At 39.3% G+C, this 21,113-nt stretch overlaps 1 pseudogene; it reads right to left on the bottom strand.

Moving 5' to 3' along the window:
* Positions 1 to 18,968: 18,968 nt before the first annotated feature.
* On the bottom strand, positions 18,969 to 20,123 carry LOC138399482 (elongation factor 1-gamma-like; annotated as a pseudogene).
* Between the last annotated feature and the right edge of the window lie 990 nt (positions 20,124 to 21,113).

The following is a 21,113-nucleotide window of genomic DNA, read 5'->3' as shown; positions in this document are numbered from 1 at the left end:
CTTGTAACCAAAAATTCCTAAATGAAGAGCCTAAGTGGAAAAACTCACTAATTTGCTGATGTATTAACAATATGTTAAGTATATATATGTGTCAAGGATTATATATGCTAGTCTTTGGAGATAAAAAAATATCATCCTTACCTTTCAGGAGCTGAGACTATTACCTTTCAGAAATATAAGCACTAATAACACAATGAGAGCAACTAACAATTTACAAAGAACTTTAGAGTCACTGAAGAAGTTTCATTAATATAGTGCTGTGGGTTGAATAGTGGCCCCTGAAAAGATATGTACACCACAACCTGTAAACACGAACTTATGTAAAAATAGAGTCTTTGAAGATGGAATTAAATTAAAGATTTTGAGAGGAGATTATCTCAGATTTAGGGCAGACTGTAAATCCAATGACAAATGTCCTGATGAAAGCCAGAGGAGAGACACGGGGAGAAGAGGGGATGGTGGGTGAAGATGGAGAAAGAGACTGGTGTTGGACTGTCACAATCCAAGGAATGCCGAGAATCACCAGAAGCTGGAAGAAGCAAAAATAATTTCTCCCCTAGAGCCTTTGGAGGAAGTATGGCCCTTCTGACACTTTGCTTTCAGACTCCTGGCCACCAGAATTGTGAGATAATAAATTTCGGTTGTTTTAAGTCACAAAGTTGGTGATAATGTGTTATGAGAGCCCTAGGAAAGTAATATACATAGTAAGATGTTCTGTTCCAGCTCTGGTACCATAAACCTGCCCTAAATCTGGCCTTCTGGGTTGTCACATGATTTTCCAACCTAGATTTTGTCTGTGCTTTCAGGGATGTTGGATTATTCTTTTTCTACCTCCAAGTGTTATTAGGTAGGGTTCTATTGTAACATAGATGGGATGTATCCATCTTATCTTTGAGTATTTTCCATGGAACTGCAAGCTTCACAGGGGATGGTGGTTATTTGTCTAGTTTGTTCCTCACAATATTTTCAGCACTTAGAAGAATACCCAGCACCCATTAAGTTCGAAATAAATAGTTAGTTAAATGAATGAATACATAAATACATGAATGAAGATTCTTGTTGCTGGGTCCTTCCCCTGAACCTTGCCAAACTCCTCTTCCCCCTGCTGCATACACTTTTGATATTAATGCTACATAGACTGCTGGTTACTACTTACCTAGGAAGAACACAGTCAAGGAATTAACTTGATCACTCCTACCTCAATTCCAAATGTTCCCTAGATTCTTCCAACCTTCTAGCAAATCAAGGTATTCTAAAAGGAGTAAGGAAAAAAAAAATCTCCAGATTGCATTGAAATATTATAATTACATCTTTGTGAACACTTAGGTTTTTTCTGTTATATTTAAACAGATTATTTCTATCAATATATTGTCAAGCTAATGCCAAATACATCTCAACCTCAAGCATAATCTCAGATTTAAGTTACATAATGCTTTATCCACAAAATTTAGACATTAAGTTTTCAATGTCTTATAATAAGAGGATATATTCAGATTCCTATTAGGTCTTTTCAACATATATTTTTAGAAAGTTTATCTTTTTTCTCAGCTTAAAAGGCATTAATGTAACACGTCGCAGTGACTTCTACAGGTAAGTTACCAAATAGGCAGTTACCAAATAAATACCAAAAAAAGTGATATGCAACAGTCAGGAGCTATTCAAGACAGGCGCTAATGGTTTGGCATAACTCAATGATCTACAATATATTATGCCAGTACCATAACCATTAGGGAAATGCAAATCAAAACCATATGCGATATCACATCACACCTGTTATGATGGCTATTATCAAAAAGTCAAAAGATGACAAATGATGATGTGGGGAAAAAAAAGAAAACATACATTTTTTTTGTGGGAAAGTGAATTGGTATGTCATTATGCAAAACAATTTGAGGTTTCCTTAAAAAATAAAAATAAACTTACCATATATGATCCAGCAATCTCACTTCTGGGTGTAAATTCAATGAATATGAAATCGGTCTGTCAAAGAGATAGCTGCACTTCCATGTTCATGGCAGCACTATTCAAAATAGCCAAGATACGAAATATACCTAAGTGTTCACCAATGAAAGAATGGATAAAGAAATTGTGGTATATATGCACAATGGGATACTATTCAGCCTTATAAAAGAAGGAAATCCTGTCATGTTCTACAGCATGGATGAACCTGAAAGACATTATGGCAAGTGAAATAAGCCAGGCACAGAAACAAATACTGCAGAATCTCACTTTTATATGGAATCCAAAAAAAGTCGACCTCATAGAAGCAGAGGTCTATGGTAACCATACGCTGGGAATTGGGGAGATCTTGGTCAAATGATGCAAAATTTCAATTTTTTAGGAAGAATAAATTCAAAATATCTATTGTATATCATGGTGACTATAGTTGATAACAATATATTATATACTTGATAATAGCTAAGAGAATGTTTTCACCATACACACAAAAAAGTATAGGAGGTAAAACATTTGCCAATTAGCTTAATCTAGCCATTCCACAATGCATACCTATATCAAAATATCATGTTTATCCTACAAATATATACAATTTTTGTCACTTAAAAAAGGTACACAATTCTAGTTAAACAGGAGGACTAAGTTCAAGAAATCTGTTGTATAATGTGGTGACTATGTTAATAACAATAGATTGTTCTTGAAAAAAATTATGTTTTTGAAAATTCTAAGAGTAGATTTAAGTGCTTTAACCACAAAAATAATTTTGTGAGGTGACATACATATAAGCTAGATTTAGACAATCCACGATGTATACATATTTCAAAATTTCATGTTTGAAATGATAAGTATGTACAATTTTATTTGTCAATTGAAAAAAGCTAAGGAAGAGTTTTACAAAAAGAATGTCACAAACTCATTAATTAAAGAAAATACTTGAAATGGCAAACCTTACCTATGTGGATGATTCCTTGAAGTCTTCATGCTGAGAAAGAATGGGAAACTCCAAGGGCTCCATGAGCAGCAGCAGGTGTGAAGACAATTCTGAAGACAAAGTCAGATTATCATGTCAAACTGGAATATATACTATGATTTGACACACACGTAGGAGGTCACTCTATGTGCATAGGGGATTATCTCCAGCCTGATAGAATGATGGGGCTTAGTGTGCAGAGTCCATTCTCTCTCTCTCTCTAAGATACTCACACTCATACATGCCTAGAAACATTCAGGGCCCTGTCTTTGTGGCATGAAATTTCCAAAGCAGTTTTGTATATATCCCTCTTTATCCAGCACAAAGATAGCCAGTCTAAGGCTGAATTCTGAAATCATCTGTTCCTGGGTTTAGACCCTTTGCCTCCCATTGTATCTGTGGGAATTGTGCTACCTCCCTTTCTCTCTCAGGGTCATCGCTTCCTCTCCTGGAGTCTAGGTAGTATTTATAATCATTCTTTTAAATACGGTAATCTCTACAACTGCAGTCTAAGAATAAAAACTCTAATAGCATGCATCTGAATTTAACTGAAACATATTATCTCCACTCCATAATGTAACACCACCAGTGTTATTACTTGTACCTCTAACCATGGATTTGTCCCATTAAAGGACTTCTCTGATAGCAAAAGAGAAGGTCAAATTCTTGAAAAAGTTGAGAAGTTTAAGTGTTAAGGAATTTCATATCATCCAACTTGCTAGTAAGCCAACAGAAGCTTTTGGGTTAAGATTGAGGTCTTGTGTCTTTAACTAGATGTATGAGATCATTGATTATTACTATTATTTTTATTACTATGTTTACAATAACAGTGAAGGTAGGATAGTTAAATGGTTATGGTGTTAAAGAAATTGTGGATGCTATTCAGACATAGTCATCTTCTGCATTTGGTGGCTTGACATCCATACTCCTTAAAAGAAGGTACATTTCTCTTCCACTGTAAGGAAAAATACATAAATAAATAGGATAAAATGAAAAATCTTGGAAATTTTTATCTTCAGTAAGTTTCATAGTTTTATAAACCTTTGATTATACAACCATCTTTTGTCGTTTAAGCCAGTAAGTGTCTGAAGTTTGTTTTCTCATAAGGATCTAGCCCTGTCTCTTGTGGCTTTCACTTCTACCCAATAGTTATGTCAACTGTGTTTTATCTTTAACCTTAAGAGCATAACAGGGCAAACTGCTCTCTTCCCATGGCATTTTAAAACCAGTTGTCATATAATTATTTGATTTGAACTGGCCAGTTGTATGAAGTCTTTGTGGATTGGAATATTCTTTAAGGATCTTATCTAATGTGGTAAGAAAGCCACCTCTGCTGAGTGTGGCTGCTAGTATCCTGCCAAATCTTCAATATCATAGACAACGGGTAGCAATATCAGGACCCATGGATGATTTGTCAGCTTTTCCCACTACCAAGAATACAAGCTTTCTCTTCATATACTTTCATACTAAGTGATAGGACTCTTAGAGCACTACTTTGTCTTTTTTTGTTTGTTTGTTTGTTTTTCAGCTCATTACGGGGGGTACAAAAGTTCAGGCTATATATATTGCCCACACCTCCCCATCCCCCCGAGTCTGAGCTTCAATTGTGTCCATTCCCTAGACAGTGCACATCGCACTCATCATGTAGGTGTGCACTCATTCCCTCCCCCCACCCCATCCCCCCCAGTCAGAACTTCAAGCATGTCCATTCCCCAGGCAGTGCGCATCGCACTCATCAAGTAGGTATACACCCATCCCTTCTACCCAGCCCCCACCTCTGTCCGATACCCAATTGGTGTTATTCCCAAATGTGCACTCAGTTTGTCTTTAAAGGATACTAAAAAAACTCCCACTAGATATAGTGAAATCTTAACTAGAGAAAAAAATGCTATGTATTCTTCCATTCCACCTGGCTTTCAAATATGGTTATACAAAATTAATGTTTTCAGTTTCTTATTTTGGCACTTTTTTTTTAAATAGTAGAAGAGGGTTTAGTGGTTGAGTTTTGGTATTCATCTTTTTCTGGACTTGGCTTTCACAAAAATTCTATCATTGCAGCACTAAATGAAGAAACTTAAAAAAAAAGCTTAAACTTCTGTCACTCTGTCATGTTGTACAAATAAATGGTGTATTTTCTCTTACTAATCAGGCACCAGGGATGCTTTTATGAGTTGGTGAAGTGAAACACAGATTCTGACTCAGCTAGCATTGATGGAGCAAGAACTGTGTGTCAGACACTGCTATATATCTTAATAATATTGTTTAATCACACAGTATAATAGCTGTTGCTACATTGTATAATTGCCAACCTTGTACCAGATGATTTTTACTCACTTATTGATGTTGCTCAAAGCCATGCAGTCAGTAAGTGCTGGAGATAAGATGTGATGTTCATTTCATTCTCTTCCGTAGCCTGTGCTCTAGTATTTCTTATTCAATGCTGCTTGACCAAACAGGGTAATTTGGCCTTCCCTTAATTTGTACCTCTCTCCTTTCACAATATTTCTTTCTGAGTTTAAATTACCAAGAATTATAATAAAATTTATTCACCTACTTGGCTTGTAAAAGCATTTAACTGTCTTTGATTGACCTCATCAGTGTTCAAATACTGTTTGAGAGGCCTTAAGCCTTTATTGGCTAAATGTATAGGACGATGTAGTTTGAGCCAGGCTCTGGGACAATGTGATGCAGGCAAAGTGCCTAGGTGTGGGTGAGTGTACGTGATTGGCTTAGTGATGGAGGAGAGAGGCATTGCAAAGACAGATGAAGAAATCTGAGACAAGTCCTTGGTGCTTTTTAACTTAATACACAGTTTCTCTCCTGTTTTGTCCCAAATCAGAAATGTTCCACCAAGAAAACTTACAGGTCCTTGTTCTGGATTTATTAAAACGTCTTCCTTTACTTTTCTTTATTCTCCTACTTACTTCCATTTCTATCTAAGGCTAGTCTTTGTACTTTTCTGGCAGTCTTAGAGGCATCCTGTACAAAAATTTTACACATGGTAATTTTCAACAGAAAAAGTTGTTTGAAGTTAAATTATTCCAGGGGAAGTATTTTCACAGTGCCTATCCAAGTTGAATATGCATTTAATTATCCTAATTTTTATCATAGTGATGGGGGTAGATAGAAGATATATGACCCAGGAGATATTTAGTGAAAGTATAGAACCAAATGGGCAAGTGTCCAACTGTAGTAACTGGAATGTACATTTCAGAAAACTCATTTTCATTTATATAAGTTGGTGTTAGCACCAGTGTCAGTTCTCTTAAAATCATAACTGGTGTGAGAAGAGAACCATATCTGAAATCTGGTTAGGTTAATTGCATGGAAAATATGGAGCTGGGAAAGTGATAATGAGAACATCAAAGAAGTGAATCTATTTAATTAGCAAGTATTTATTATGTTCCTGGCACCGTTCTAGACAATGTGGATTGGGGTAGTGATATTGGAGGTTTTGAAATAACATCAGATTTTCTTTAGTGCTGCAGTTCTCTCCTCTTTTACCTAAGATAGCTTGCTTCAAGAGTTTTGATTTTGTTGCATTCATTTCTCGGTTATTATGATAAGAAATTATGGAGATATATCTTTAAAGGCAATTTGCAATTATAAATGATTCTGAAAGAGCAAGTGGATCAATGGGAAAGGGTATAAGCTTTGGAATGAGATGACCATGTGTTCTTATCTCTGTTTTACTACTTAATATGCTTGTATTTTTGTATACAACGTTTACCTTCTCTTATTCTACTGTGGTCTGTCCCCTCCCAAAATTTGTATGTTTAAACTGAATCACCAATGTGATGATATTAGGAGGTGGGGCCTTTGGGAGGTGATTAAATGTGAGGGCAGAGCCATCATGAATGAAATTAGTGCCCATATAAAAGAGGCCTCAGAGAGCTGCCTTGTGCCTTCCACCATGTGAGGACATGGAGAGAAGATACCTTCAACAAATCAGAAAGCCGGCCCTTGCCAAATACCAAATCTGCCTTGATCTTGGACTTCCCAGGCTCCACAACTTTATTTATAAGCCACTTAGCTTACGGTATTTTGTTATAGCAGTCTGAATGCAATAAGATAGATCCCAAGCATTTTTCATCTGTGAAATGGAGAGATATATCTTATGAGTTGGTGTGAAATGTGAAGATGAGATGAGATAATGTATGTATTATACACAATAAACAGCACCAAGCAAGGGCTCCAGAAATAACCATAGTCGTTGTGCTCTTCTGTTTAAATCACTCAAAACAGATCAGGAAATATTAAAATCGCAGTAATTCTGATTTCATTTCTTTCCAGTTAATATTCAAGGCATGATTCTGGGGTTGGATTGTCTGTCCCTGTAACTGGTAGAGATGGATGCAAGTTTGGCTCAAAGGGAAGAGGAAAAGGGGGAAAAGTGGAAGGATGTTTCTGAGACACTTCAAATCAAATCACATGTGTCCTTAAGTGTCATTTTGGAATAAGCTCTGTTGTGCTAGTAAAAGATTTCAAAGAGAAAACTTTTATGTCTTTTCCTATCTTAAAATTTGTCTAGGTAGAGAGGGAATAGCCAACCTCTTGATAGTTTTATTTTGGTAGCTAAAACCTTTGTAGTGTACCTAGACATCCGAATTTGACTCAGACTATACTTAAGATATTTGGAGAGACCATGGCTTTTTTATCGATAACTAATTTGTTTTTCCTCTCCATGGCCATCCACAGATTAGTTGGAAAGAGGCTCTTTTAGTCATTTCCTCTTTCAAATTTTATCTCTTTCTCCAATTTATACAGTCTCTCCAGGTTTTGCTCAGAATTCCTAGGAAAGAATATCTTTCAGATTTTAGTTTTTACTTAAACTATAGCTTCTCTCCAAGATGGTGCCTGAATATTTGAGGGTAAAATATTACTTACATGAAATTGAGTACAAGGGAAAGACTTGGAGAGCTTGGGGATCATGCCATCTATTTCCTCTGGTCTGTAGCACAGTGTCCTCCTTCCTCCCTGGCTGCAGCTTGCCCATCCGGTACCTATGTCTGGAGGGTCTAGAGGATGTAACTGATAGTCCTCCCTCCCTTTGAGGGCCTGGCTGAGTCAGCTTCACTTTAGCTCCAGCTTGGCCTATAGAACTCACTTAGATCTAGCTGTAACTATCTTTCAGCCTGGTGCCAGAAGTCTGAGCTGCAGTTCTCACCCAAAGGCATTTTGGCTCACTCTCAGGATCTCTTCCATAGCTTCCCTACCAGACTTCCAGATGTTTCTAGAGCCTATCTATGCCTTGTAAGTATCAGCAGGCTCATGATCATGGAACCTCAATGGCTTTTAGAGACTGACCATCCTGAGCCACCAGATTTATTTATTTCAGCTGTGCCTCCCAGAAGACGAGTGGGTACCCTTGGTGCCACTGCCACTTACTTCATTATCCCCTCTTTTCTGAGCTGAAGTCTGCAGGGGGGAAATTGGGACATGTGCCTCTATGTGCTCTCTCTCCTTTTTTACCCTCCATCTTCCTCCCAAATGCCCCAGGACCCAGTTGTGCAAGCTTTTCCTTACATCAAACTCCAGTCTCATGATCACACCTAAATGATGAGGAATATTTTGTCTACTTTACAGGGAGCACTCTATAATTTGTCTTTCCACTTTAGTCTGTGATTTCTTAAAAGATAGGTAAAGGAATGCAGCAATTCCTCTGTCCAAGAAGCCCGATTTTCTTGCCTATTGGCATGCCAAAGAGGTCGAGTATTAACTTTTTATTGCTTGAGAACAGTGATTCATTTAAGTGGAAGGTTGCAATGTGGCCATGATAGAAATGGTTGTTAAAATGCATTTATAATATACTTGTAAAAATTTATCTCCATTACCTATGATTTTATTTTGAAAACCCAATGGCTCTTCCATTGTGTGTGTAAGTTAATTTTGAAAAATGAATCAGTTACATATTATGTCAGTATATTAATATACTTTTTTTACTACAAATGCATACTCTAATGGAGACCAAGGATTGTGATGAAAATTGTGTCCTTAGCATAGTGTCTGTTATGTAGTAGGCCCTCATTACATGCTTATTGAGAGAATTAATTTATGGTAGCCTATGCTTAAGTCTGTTATCAGCCAAACAGCTTGATGATGTCCAAAGAAGAAACATTGTAAAATATAGTGACTGTTTTGAAATAAAGTTTTCAGAGGTTTCCAAACTCCATTTAATGATCTTTTACTATCGGACATTTCTTACAACTTCTTTATTCCCTCATCCTCTTTTTTGTCCTTTACACTACTTCTATTTGGTGGAAGGAAACAGCTTTTGGCAGTTAGAATCAAATCCAATGCTTTTTCATTTCCTTTCCACTGTAGCCATTAACTTTTCAAGTTTTTGAGCCTTGTCCTAAGAGATCTTTTGTTTTTCAATCTACTTCAAGTCTGAATACAAACAGTTATGCAACCTGACTGCACGTGTAATGCAGGTATCTACTGCATGAGCAAGTCTTGCCTGCCACTAACTGGGGATACATAGGGATTATATGTCCATTACAGAATGCTACATCTTTGCACAAAGGAAAGATAAAGCAAGTTTGTAACAGCAAAGTTACAAAAGCAAAGGAAAAAAAATACCATCATTTGTAAGCCCAAAAAGTTCTTGCTAACACTATATTTCTCTTAGTGGTTCAAATATCTTTCCACTCAATTTAGATTGAGTTTATATGTATTAAATATTCTAGATAACAAAAAATACAGTTTTTTTATGAATAATCAGAATAATTAAACGAGTGTATGTGTACCTTGGCTGTCTATGTAATGCTTTGGTGAAACTAATTTAAGCAAGGGAATGGATCAAGTCATTTATTTATTCCATAAATATTTATTGAATGCTTAATATTTGCCAAATGCTCTTCTAGGTAGAAAAAATACAAAAATAAACAAACAGCAATTTCATCCCTTATGGAGCATATATTATAGTAGAGGCAGACATAAAATGAATAAATGTGTTAGATACAATCATATTATTAAACATTTATTGAATTTTCCCACATCCCAATGTTTGCAAAATGCTATGAGACTTAAAAGTTAATATATCTATAGTTTATTCCCTTAAAACTTGAAGTTTCTCTTAACTCAAAAGAGCTAAATGTGAAACAATTAAAGAACCAATATAAATGGTAACATTTGTGACAAATAGAAATAAAGACAATGGAATAGTCACTTGAATAATAATAATTATAGTGATAATAACCTCACTTTAATTTATTACAACTGTGCACACCATTAGGCCATTTGTGTTCATATAAACTCAGTAAGCAGGTGGTATGTGATTATCCCCATTTGTGGAAGATTATGAGACACGGGTTAAAGCAACTTGCCTGTATTTCATCACTGTTAATCATCACCAGAGCTAGAACCAAGGTGCTGTACCCATACTCAGTACATTTAGGCAATGGAAGGGGAGGAAATGTGTACCAGGAGGACCTTCAGTGACAATGGCACAGCTGCAAAGATGCAGACTACAAAAGGAAGTCTGAAGACCTCAGGTTTTTCATGTTTCATATTTAAAGCCAATAAAACCAAGATCATTCTTAAAGCCTCTTCTAACATCAAATTACATTATTCTTTTTCTAAGAAATATCATTCCTATCATGCATTCTTCAAGTTTGAAGGAGCAGACTTTTTTTTTTTTTTAACTCAACCAAAGCAGAGCTATTTTTGGAGGGCAGTTTTCTATTTCTACAACTCTGATCTCTCTTTGAAACCTACATTCCGCCTCTCTTAGTTTTTGAGAGCATTTCACCTGAAGTTTTTATTCTACCTTCAAGCTACTATATCTAAAACAAACTCAATGTCTTCCTTCCCAAATAAATTTGCTTTTTTCCTACTTTTATAGACATCATTCTTCTCCCAATTGCTGAGGCTGAAAACATAGAGACATTCTTTTTTTTTTTTTTTTTTTTTATTTTACAGAATCAAAGAGTCTAACAGTATATCTTGTTAGATACAGTATGTCCTCATAATGTATACATTATTTCTTGTACAATGATATGAAATAATATGGGAAATATTCATGATAAATTATTAAGTGAACAGTGCAAGTTAAAAACAATAGTTTCATATTTTTTTCCCCCACCCCCCCTTTCCCGAGTCAGCACCTTCAAGTGTTAGCACTCCCCAAACGGTGCGCAATGCACTCATTGTGTAGGCATACCCCCATCCCCTCCCCCACCCCCCACCTCAGTCTGATGTCCAGTTGGTGTCGTTCCCAGGTTTGTATTTAGGTGATGATCAAGGAAACCAATTTTCTGGTGAGTACATGTGATGCTTGTTTTTCCATTCTTGGGATACTTCACTTAATATAATGGGTTCCAACTCTCTCCAGGAGAACCATAGAGATGTTGTATCTTCATCATTCCTTATAGCTGAGTAGTATTCCATGGTATACATATACCACAGTTTACTAATCCAATCATGTATTGATGGGCATTTGGGTTGTTTCCACATCTTTGCTATTGTGAATTGTGCTGCTATAAACATTTGGGTACACGTGCCTTTGTTACAGAATGACCTTTTTTCCTTTGGGTATATGCCCAGTAATGGGATTGCTGGGTCAAATGGCAGGTCTACGTGAATCTGTTTAAGATACCTCCATAATGCTTTCCACAGAGGTTGCACTAGTTTGCAGTCCCACCAGCAGTGTATTAGTGTTCCTGTCTCTCCACACCCACGCCAACATGTGTTGTTTTGGGTTTTTTTGATAAAGGCCATTCTCACTGGGGTTAAGTGATATCTCATTGTGGTTTTGATTTGCATTTCCCTGATGATTAGAGATGTTGAACACTTTTTCATATGTTTGTTAGCCATTTTTATATCTTCTTTTGAAAAATTTCTATTCATGTCCTTTGCCCACTTTTTGATAGGGTTGCTTGATTTTTTCTTGCTGATTTTCCTGAGTTCTAAATAGATTCTTGTTATCAGTCCTTTATCTGATGTGTAGTATGCAAAAATTTTTTCCCATTCTGTAGGTGGTCTGTTTATTCTCTGGACTGTTTCTTTGGCTGTGCAGAAGCTTTTTAATTTAATCATGTCCCATTCATTTATTTTTGTTGCTGCTGTGATTGCCTTGGGGGTCTTCTTCATAAATTCTTTGCCTAGGCCAATGTCTGTAAGAGTCTTTCCTACATTTTCTTCTAGAATTCTGATTGTATCACGCCTAAGGTTTAAGTCTGTTATCCACCGTGATTTGATTTTTGTGAGAGGTGAAAGCTGTGGGTCCTGTTTCAGTCTTCTACAAGTGGCTAACCAATTCTCCCAGCACCATTTGTTGAATAGGGATTCTTGTCCCCAGAGTATATTCTTTCCCGCTTTGTCGAAAATTAGGTGACTCTATGAGGATGGTTCTATATTTGGATTTTCTGTTGTGTTCCACTGGTCTGTGTCCCTGCACTTGTGCCAATACCAGGCTGTTTTAAGAACCACGGCCTTGTAGTATAGTTTGAGGTCTGGCAAATTAATACCTCCCATTTTGTTTTTGTTGCTTAAAATTGCTTTTGCTATACGGGGTCTTCTTTGGTTCCATACAAAGTGTATAATTATTTTCTCTATGTCTGTAAAGAATGATGTTGGTAATTTAATAGGGATTGCATTGAATCTGTAGATCACTTTGGGTAGTATAGACATTTTAACAATGTTGATTCTTCCGATCCACGAGCATGGTATATTTTTCCATCTATTTGCAAGTTCTGCTATTTCTTTTCTCAGTGTTTCATAGTTTTCCTTATAGAGGTCCTTTACCTCTTTAGTTAGATATATACCTAGATATTTTATTTTCTTTGTTGCTATTTTGAAGGGTATTGAGTCTTTAATTTGGTTTTCCGATTGACTGTTATTGGCATATATAAATGCCTCTGATTTGTGTATATTAATTTTGTAGCCTGAGACTTTGCTGTATTTGTTAATCAATTCCAGGAGTCTCATGGTTGAATCCTGGGGGTTTTCCAGATATAACATCATATCATCAGCAAAAAGTGAGAGTTTGATCTCTTCCTTCCCTATTTGGACTCCCTTGATTCTGCTCTCTTGCCTGATAGCTCTCGCAAGGACTTCCAATACTGTGTTGAAAAGTAATGGAGACAATGGGCAGCCCTGTCTGGTTCCAGTTCTAAGTGGGAGTGCTTTCAGTTTTTCCCCATTCAGTATGATGTTGGCTGTGGGTTTGTCATATATGGCTTGTATCATTTTTAGGTAGGTTCCATCAATGCCTATTTTGTTAAGCGTTTTTATCATAAAAGGGTGTTGAATTTTGTCAAATGCTTTTTCTGCATCTAATGAGAGTATCATATGGTTTTTGTTTTTGCTTCTATTTATGTGGTGAATTACATTTATAGATTTACGTATGTTGAACCACCCCTGCATCTCGGGGATGAAGCCCACTTGGTCGTGGTGGATTATTTTTTTGATAAGTACTTGGATTCGATTTGCTAGTATTTTATTGAAAATTTTTGCATCTATATTCATGAGGGAAATTGGTCTGTAGTTCTCTATTTTTGTTGTGTCCTTTCCAGGTTTTGGTATTAATGTTATATTGGCTTGGTAGAACGTGTTAGGGAGAACTCCATCCTTCTCAATATTGGAGAATAGTTTATGTAGGATGGGCACCAGTTCTTCTTTGTATGTATGGTAAAATTCAGGTGTGAACCCATCTGGACCAGGGCTTTTCTTTTTGGGAAGGTTTTTTATTGCTGTTTCGATTTCAGTTCTTGATATTGGTCTGTTCAGGTACTCTATTTCTTCCTGGTTGAGCCTGGGAAGACTATGTGTTTCTAAAAATCTGTCCATTTCCTCCACATTCTCCAGTTTGTGTGCATAAAGATTTTTGTAGAATTCATAGGTGATATCTTGTATCTCTGTAGCATCGGTTGTGATTTCTCCTTTCATGTTCCTAATGGAGGTTATTAGAGATTTTACTTTTGTGCTCTTGGTTAGTCTAGCCAGAGGTGTGTCTATTTTGTTTATCTTTTCAAAGAACCAACTTTTTGTTTTATTAATTTCCCTTATAGTTTCTTTGTTGTCCTTTTCATTTAGTTCTGATTTGATCTTAGTAATTTCTCGCCTTCTGCTGGGTTTGGGATCGTTCTGTTCTTCTTTCTCCAGCTCTTTGAGTCTATTCGTTAGGTTGTCTATTTGCATGTTTTCTGTCTTTTTGATATAGGCATTTATGGATATGAATTTTCCTCTCAGGACTGCTTTAGCTGCATCCCATAGATTTTGATAAGTTGTATCTCCATGGTCATTTAATTCAAAGAAATTTTTGATTTCCATCTTGATTTCTTCTTTTATAGAATAATTATTCAGGAGAAGGTTATTTAGCTTCCATGACTTTGAGTAAGGGTGAGGGTTTCTGTTTGTGATCATTGTTACTTTTATTCTGCTGTGATCTGAGAAGATGCATGGTATAATTTCTATTTTTTTGAATTTTTGAAGACATGATTTATGTCCTAGGACATGGTCAATCTTAGAGAATGTCCCGTGAGCTGATGAGAAGAATGTATATTCTGTGGACTTTGGGTAGAATGTCCTATAGATGTCAGCCATGCCCATTTGTTCTAGCATTCTATTGAGGTCCATTATGTCTTTGTTTATTTTCTGTTTAGAGGATCTGTCCTGTACTGTCAGTGGGGTGTTAAAGTCTCCAGCTATTACAGTATTGTTATCTATCATTTGGTTGAGATCTAGTAGGGTTTGCTTTATGAATCTAGGTGCACCTAGGTTGGGTGCATATATATTGAGTATAGTCATGGCTTCTTGATGAATTGTGCCTTTAATCAGTATGTAGTAGCCATCTTTGTCTTTTATTATTTTTGTTGGTTTGAAGGCTAAGTTATTGGAAATTAAGATTGCCACACCAGCTTTCTTTTGGTTACCATTTGCTTGAAATATCGATTTCCATCCTTTTATTTTCAGTCTAAATGCATCTTTGCAGGTTAGGTGAGTTTCTTGAAGACAGCAGATACTTGGATTGTATTTTTTTATCCATTGGGCCAGTCTATGTCTCTTGAGCGGGGAGTTCAAGCCATTCACATTTATTGAGAAAACTGATAAGTGAGACAGTTTTTTGTTCAGCTTGTTGGGTAGAACTTCATTGTGATGTTTTCTCTCCTGGGCCATTGTGGTATCTGGAATTTGATCTTTAGCTCTTGAGTAGTTTTACATTCGTGGATCTTTCTTGTGCTGATCCGTGTATAATTCTCTTTTGAGTACTTCTTGGAGGGCTGGTCTTGTCTTGGTGAATTCCCTCAACCTTTGTTTATCTGAGAATGTCTTGATTTCTCCTTCGTATAGAAAACTTAGCTTAGCTGGGTACAAGATTCTAGGCTGGGCATTATTCTGTTTCAGAAGCGTGAAAATGGGGCCCCAACCTCTTCTTGCTTGTAAGGTTTCAGCTGAGAAATCTGGCGTAATTCTGATGGGTTTTCCTTTGTAAGTTACTTGTTTCTTTCTCCTTACAGCTCGGAGAAGTGACTCTTTAGTGGATATTTTGGTCAGCCTGATGACTACGTGGCGTGGTGTTTTCCTATTTGCTATGAATCTCCCAGGGGTCCTTTGAGCTTCTTGAATCTGTATGTCTAGAGTATTGGCAAGGCCTGGAAAATTTTCCTCGATTATGTCTTCAAATAGCTTGTCCAACCCTTGCTTGTTATCTTCTTCACCCTCAGGAATGCCAATAACTCTCAAGTTAGGTTTCTTCACATAATCCCACATTTCTTGAAGACTCAGATCATTTCTCTTACTTTTTCGATCTATCTCTGTGACTGACTTATTTAGTTGGAAGGAGTTATCTTCAATTTCTGAGATTCTTTCCTCTGTTTGATCTACCCTGCTTTTGAGACTTTCCACAGTGTTTTGTAGCTCTCTGAGTGAATTCTTCACTTCTAGGAGTTCAGTTTGGTTTTTCTTCAATATTTCAATTTCTTTAGTGAATTTTTCCTCCAAATCCTGTATTTTTTGTGTGTTTTCCTTGTGTTGTTTATCCATTGATTCTTGTATATTATTCAGCTTGTTTATAATCCATAATTGGAATTCTTCCTGTGACATGTTGGTGTTTTGAGTCTGGTTTGTGTCAAATGGTTGGGAGCTGGTATTTCTCTTTGGGGATGAGCTTTCCATTTGATTCTTTTTGCTCTCCGTGTTTTTTCGCTGGGCCCTTCCCATCTAGATTTGTCGTTGGATCTTTACTTATAGGTTTAGTCTGGTTAACAGGACTCTTTGTGCTCTATTCTTAGGCTGTGAAACAGTCTAGGTATGTTGCTTCTTTTGGCAAGAGGGGGAGTTGCTGTAGCTCCCACGGGCAAAAGTCTGTCTTGGCCCAATGTCCCCAGGGATCAGGTTCCACACTCTCGCTTCTGGAGAAGTATTCAGTGTTTACACTTGGGCAGGGATCCTATATAAGGTCCGTGGACCAGGGGAGAGGGCCGTCCAGGGAGCCTCTTGGTACCCTATTGCTCCGCAGTGACTTGGCTGTGGGCTCTATAGTGGCAATTGCGTGCCCGCAGATCTCCGGCCCTGGGGGTGACTACTCAGGATCCGGTATGTACCAGAGCCAGGGACCTGGCCCGTTCCGAAGCTCACCGTGGGTCCACAGTTTGAAGGCGAGAAGAGAGGAGAAAGAGAAGAGAAAAGAAAAAAAAAAAAAAAAAGAAAAAAGAAAAAAGAAAAGGAAAGAAAGCAAAGAAAGAGGAGAAAACGAAAGAGAAAAGAAAAAAAGAAGAAAAAGAAAGAAAGAAAAAGAAAAAAAAAAAAAAAAAAAAGAAAAACGCAAAAAGCCAAACCAAAAAACACCAAAAACGCCAACAAAAATGAACAAAAACAAACTACATAGCACTTCACCACACCGCAAGGCAGAAAGATACACAAATCTGAAGTATATAATTCAGCGACTCAATGTTTTTTTAGTTTGTTTGTTTGTTTTATGCCTTAGCACAGCTCCGCCCCTTCACTTCCGCTCGGCTGGGTCCGGAGCGGCCATTAGATGTTTTTGTTTTTACGCCTTAGCACAGCTCCGCCCCTTCACGCCCGCCCGGCTGGGTCCCGGGCGGTTTCGCAGTGGATTTCAAGATGACGTCTGCGCGCCCGCACAGCTCCGAGGGTGGTGGGGATCCAACCTCCGCGCTCAAAAAGGCGCGGCAGCCAGAGGCCCAGAGGGCAAAGGTGCCCGCCGAGGCTGTCCGCCACCGGAAAAAAAAAGAAAAAGAAAAGAAAAGGAAAGAAAAAAAAAAGAAAAAACCCCCCCAAAACAAAAACAAACACAAACAAACAAAACCCAGAAGAAATTTACCAAGAATAAAATATACAGTTCGGCGAGCCTATTCTTCTTGTTCGTGTTGTTTTTTTTTTTTTTTTTTGCCTTAGCGCAGCTCTGCCCCTTCACCCCGAGCGCGGCCCCGGCATATCCCGTACTCCTGGCGTTGGTTCAGAGACCAGCGGAGGGCGCCGGGCAGAGAGAGCCGCTCGGCACTTTATGGCTCCCGAGCGGTTTCGCCCTCGCTTTCAAGATGGCGCCTGCAGAGCTCCGGGGCTGGAGGAGACTGGCTCCTCGGCAGGCAGAGACCACCACTGTCCGGGGGCTGGCGAGCAAGGACGCGCACCAGGGGGTCACCGGCTGGAGAACCGCCGAAAAAGGCAGCACGGGCAGAAAGAGCCGCTGGGCACTTTTTGGCTCCCGAGCGGTTTTGCCTTCGCTTTCAAGATGGCGCCTGCCGAGCTCCAGGGCTGGAGGGGGCCGGCTCCCCGGCAGGCGGAGACCACCACTGCCCAGGGGCTGGCGAGCAAGGACGCGCACCGGGGGGTCACTGGCTGGAGAACCGCTGGAAAAGGCAGCACGGGCAGAAAGAGCCGCTGGGCACTTTTTGGCTCCCGAGCGGTTTTGCCTTCGCTTTCAAGATGGCGCCTGCCGAGCTCCGGGGCTGGAGGGGACCGGCTCCCCGGCAGGCAGAGACCGCCACTGCCCGGGGGCTGGCCAGCAAGGACACGCACCGGGGGTGACCGGCTGGAGAACTGCCGAAAAAGGCAGCACGGGGTACAACGCTATTTGCTGTCCGGGAGTCTTTTGTGTTTTTCTGCCCTGGGGCAGATCCGTCCCTCCTCGCCAAGCGCTGTCTCAGCTGAGATCCCCCAGGTTCTAAGGTAATTTCTCAAAAAAGCCTCCTGTCTGCAATGCGCCACGTATCCCTCAGTGATTCTGCGCTGGCCTGGGTCAGGGCTCTATTCAATTGGGAGCGGCGATCAATGAGGAGGACAAGCCGCTTTCCCGAGAGGCTGCACCCGCCCCGGCTGGGGGCGGGTGTATCCGACCCGCGCTCCGCTGGCTAGTGTCTGTCCCGCGTTCCCAATTTTCGTTCACCTCAGACCTCACTCGCTCTGTTTGTCCCACGCTAATTCTCCGTGGATTCACACCGCTGTTCCTGTGTGGGAGCGGTCTTCTAGCGTTGTGGCAGGTCCGGATCGATGCCTTCCTTCCCGGGAGCGCAGATTCAGGCCGTCACCACCACTCCGCCATCTTTGATTCTCCTCATAGAGACATTCTTGTCATCTCCCTCTTTTTTACTGACTTTAATAATCTTATCATTAACTTTATCCATCTCTTTAGTTCATCATACAAATTCAGACAGCTGGGTCATTATATAAAAAATTATTGTCAACCAAAGTGACAAAGGATAAAGAAAGACTACCAATGTGTCAATGGCATATTTTATTGCATTTTATATTTGATATAAGAACAGTTGCCTCATCTGTCTTGTTCACTGCTCTATCCCCAGACCCTGGAACAGTGCTCACAGGTACAGACTCCAGATGGCTGTCCTGCTATCATGGTATTTTAATTCCCTCCCCTTGATTGTAGGTTGGATCTATAACTTGCTTCTAACCAATAGGATATGGCAAAGGTGATGGAATGTTATGTCCATGATTATATTATAGATTGTAGCTTCAGCTTTTTTTTTCTTTCAATGTTCAGTTTCCTTTAATGACCTCCATCTCCCTGAAGGACAGGTACAGGCAACTAGGCAATGGCAAGAGATGTTCACTTAAAGATCTAAACCGGATTGAAGGCTTTGCCCACATGCTGGAAGGCCCCCTCCCAGGAAAAGTATTCTCAAACCGGTGTTTGAGTCTCCTTACTGCCAAGACCCAGTTTCTGCCATGTGTAAGACTCGTAGTTCATCTGCCAATCTGGACTCAGTAGAGAGGCAAGCTCCTGGCCTCGGAAGACCCAGACTCCAGAAATGGGGCTGCTATTGAAGGTGCCAGAGAGGATGACACTGGCAAAGGCATTCGTCCTCAGCTTGTCCAACCCCTGGAACATTACAGTGATTCATCCAGCACAAAGGTACTCTTGGGCAGGTGAGCAAAGGGGTCCTTGGCCTTGGGCTCTGCAGTCAGGGTCTGCCCACATTTGTCCATCTCTTCAGGAGCAGGAGCAGCTGCCTTTTTCTCTTCTTTCTGCTCAGCCTGCAGCTTCTGCTTCTCTTCCTGTGAACATTCTCTTTCCGTGGAATGTCCTTTTTAGGCTGGCTCTCAGCAAACTTTTTAGCATTACACTGGGCCATCTTCTCACACAGTTTCACTTCTCCCAAGACAGCCCTGAACTGAGAACTGGGGCTGGTTGATGCAGGTGAAGAACCAGCAGTTGGTATCAGGAAAGGCCTGGCAGAAAGAGCCTGGCTCCAGGCCCTGCTTATAGAGCCACACAGGGGGCACACAACTATGATGTCAGCCAGTGTCACTTGTTCACCTACCAAGAAAGTCCCCATCTTCAAGTGAGCATCCAGAAGCCCTAGAATTCACCTTACCTCCTGCATTCTTGGTGACCTGTTTGTCATGGTGCATGATGCCCAAGGTGGGGAACACCCAGGTACTGGCTGAGGGGCTCTATGTTTCTATCAGCAAAGCTCACCCACTGTACTACCGGGGCAAGCTGCCTCTGGAGTACTTCCCTGCAGTTACTTACTGCTCACATAGTTGGCAGTGGCATTGTTCTCAAACGCACAGCACCCATCATCACCCTCAATGCTGGAAACTTGCCAGCAGGAAATTTGTGGAGAAATTCAGGGGTGTGGTTGGTTTGGCCAAAGTGGAAGTGGGGTAGTGTGGAGAGCATGTGGATCTAAGCTCCACTGTACTGAGCAGCAATGAAGGCCTTGAAGGCCCCCCAGTTTTCAGGATATGTGTACAAGGTCCCAGCTGTCATGGTGATTCTGCAGAGTATGACTTCCATCTTTCTGGTAGACTCTATTGAATCTCCCTTGCTGGCTTTAATAAAACAAGCCAACCTATGAAGAAACTCACACGGCAAGAAAACAGGGGTGATCTCTGGCCAACAGCCAGCAAGTTGTCAAATATTTTACCTGACAGGTTACAAGGATATGAATCCTGCCAATAACCATGTGAGCTTCAAAGTAGATCCCTTCCCCAGTCAAACTGCAGATGAGACCTTGGCCTTGGTCAATGCCTTGAATACAGCCTTGTAAGAGACGCTGAAGCAGAGGACTGAGCTAAGCCAGCTATGCTGAGATTCCTGATGCACAGAAATTGTGAGATAATAAATGTGTGTGGTTTAAAGCTGCTAAGTTCATGGTAATTTGTTACTCAGCAATAGATAAATACATATGACTTGCATTTATTTGGTGGTTAACAAATATTTGTCAATTGAATAAATGAATGAAATATTTTTTGTATTCTTTATAAATCAATATTCTATACCTACATTCAAAAATATGTTCTAAAAAAGAAAAAAGTACTTAGCAGTTAAGAAAACTAAATTTATTGTAAGATTGTTTTCTACCTGATGTGATCAGTTCTAAACTCAGTGACTATAATGATAGAATGGAAAGATAAGGTGGGATGAGATGGGGTGAAAATGACTTAGGTTAAATAAAGGAGCAAACAAGGAATTGACTGTCATAGGAGTGAGCATTTAAAGCCATTTCAAATTTTTCAGAAATAGCAAATGCAAACACAATAATTACCAATTCCATGCTGGAAAGCATATTGCCTTCTGATATTTTAATATTTATAATAAAAAAATGTGTTCTGCATATCCCACCATATTTTCTAGATACTGAGTTTATTGAAATTTTTCTCTTCCCAAGAAAACTGTGATTTTTAAATATTTTATAGGAGATATGAAATATTAAGATTCATCTTCTGACATTGGTCTTTGCCAAGTGAGATAACTTCC

Source organism: Eulemur rufifrons, chromosome 19 (assembly GCF_041146395.1).
Source record: "Eulemur rufifrons isolate Redbay chromosome 19, OSU_ERuf_1, whole genome shotgun sequence".
In the NCBI taxonomy this organism is placed as follows: Eukaryota; Metazoa; Chordata; class Mammalia; order Primates; family Lemuridae; genus Eulemur; species Eulemur rufifrons.
The sequence above is the reverse complement of the archived record's forward strand: the minus strand, read 5'-3'. Positions and strand labels throughout refer to the sequence as shown.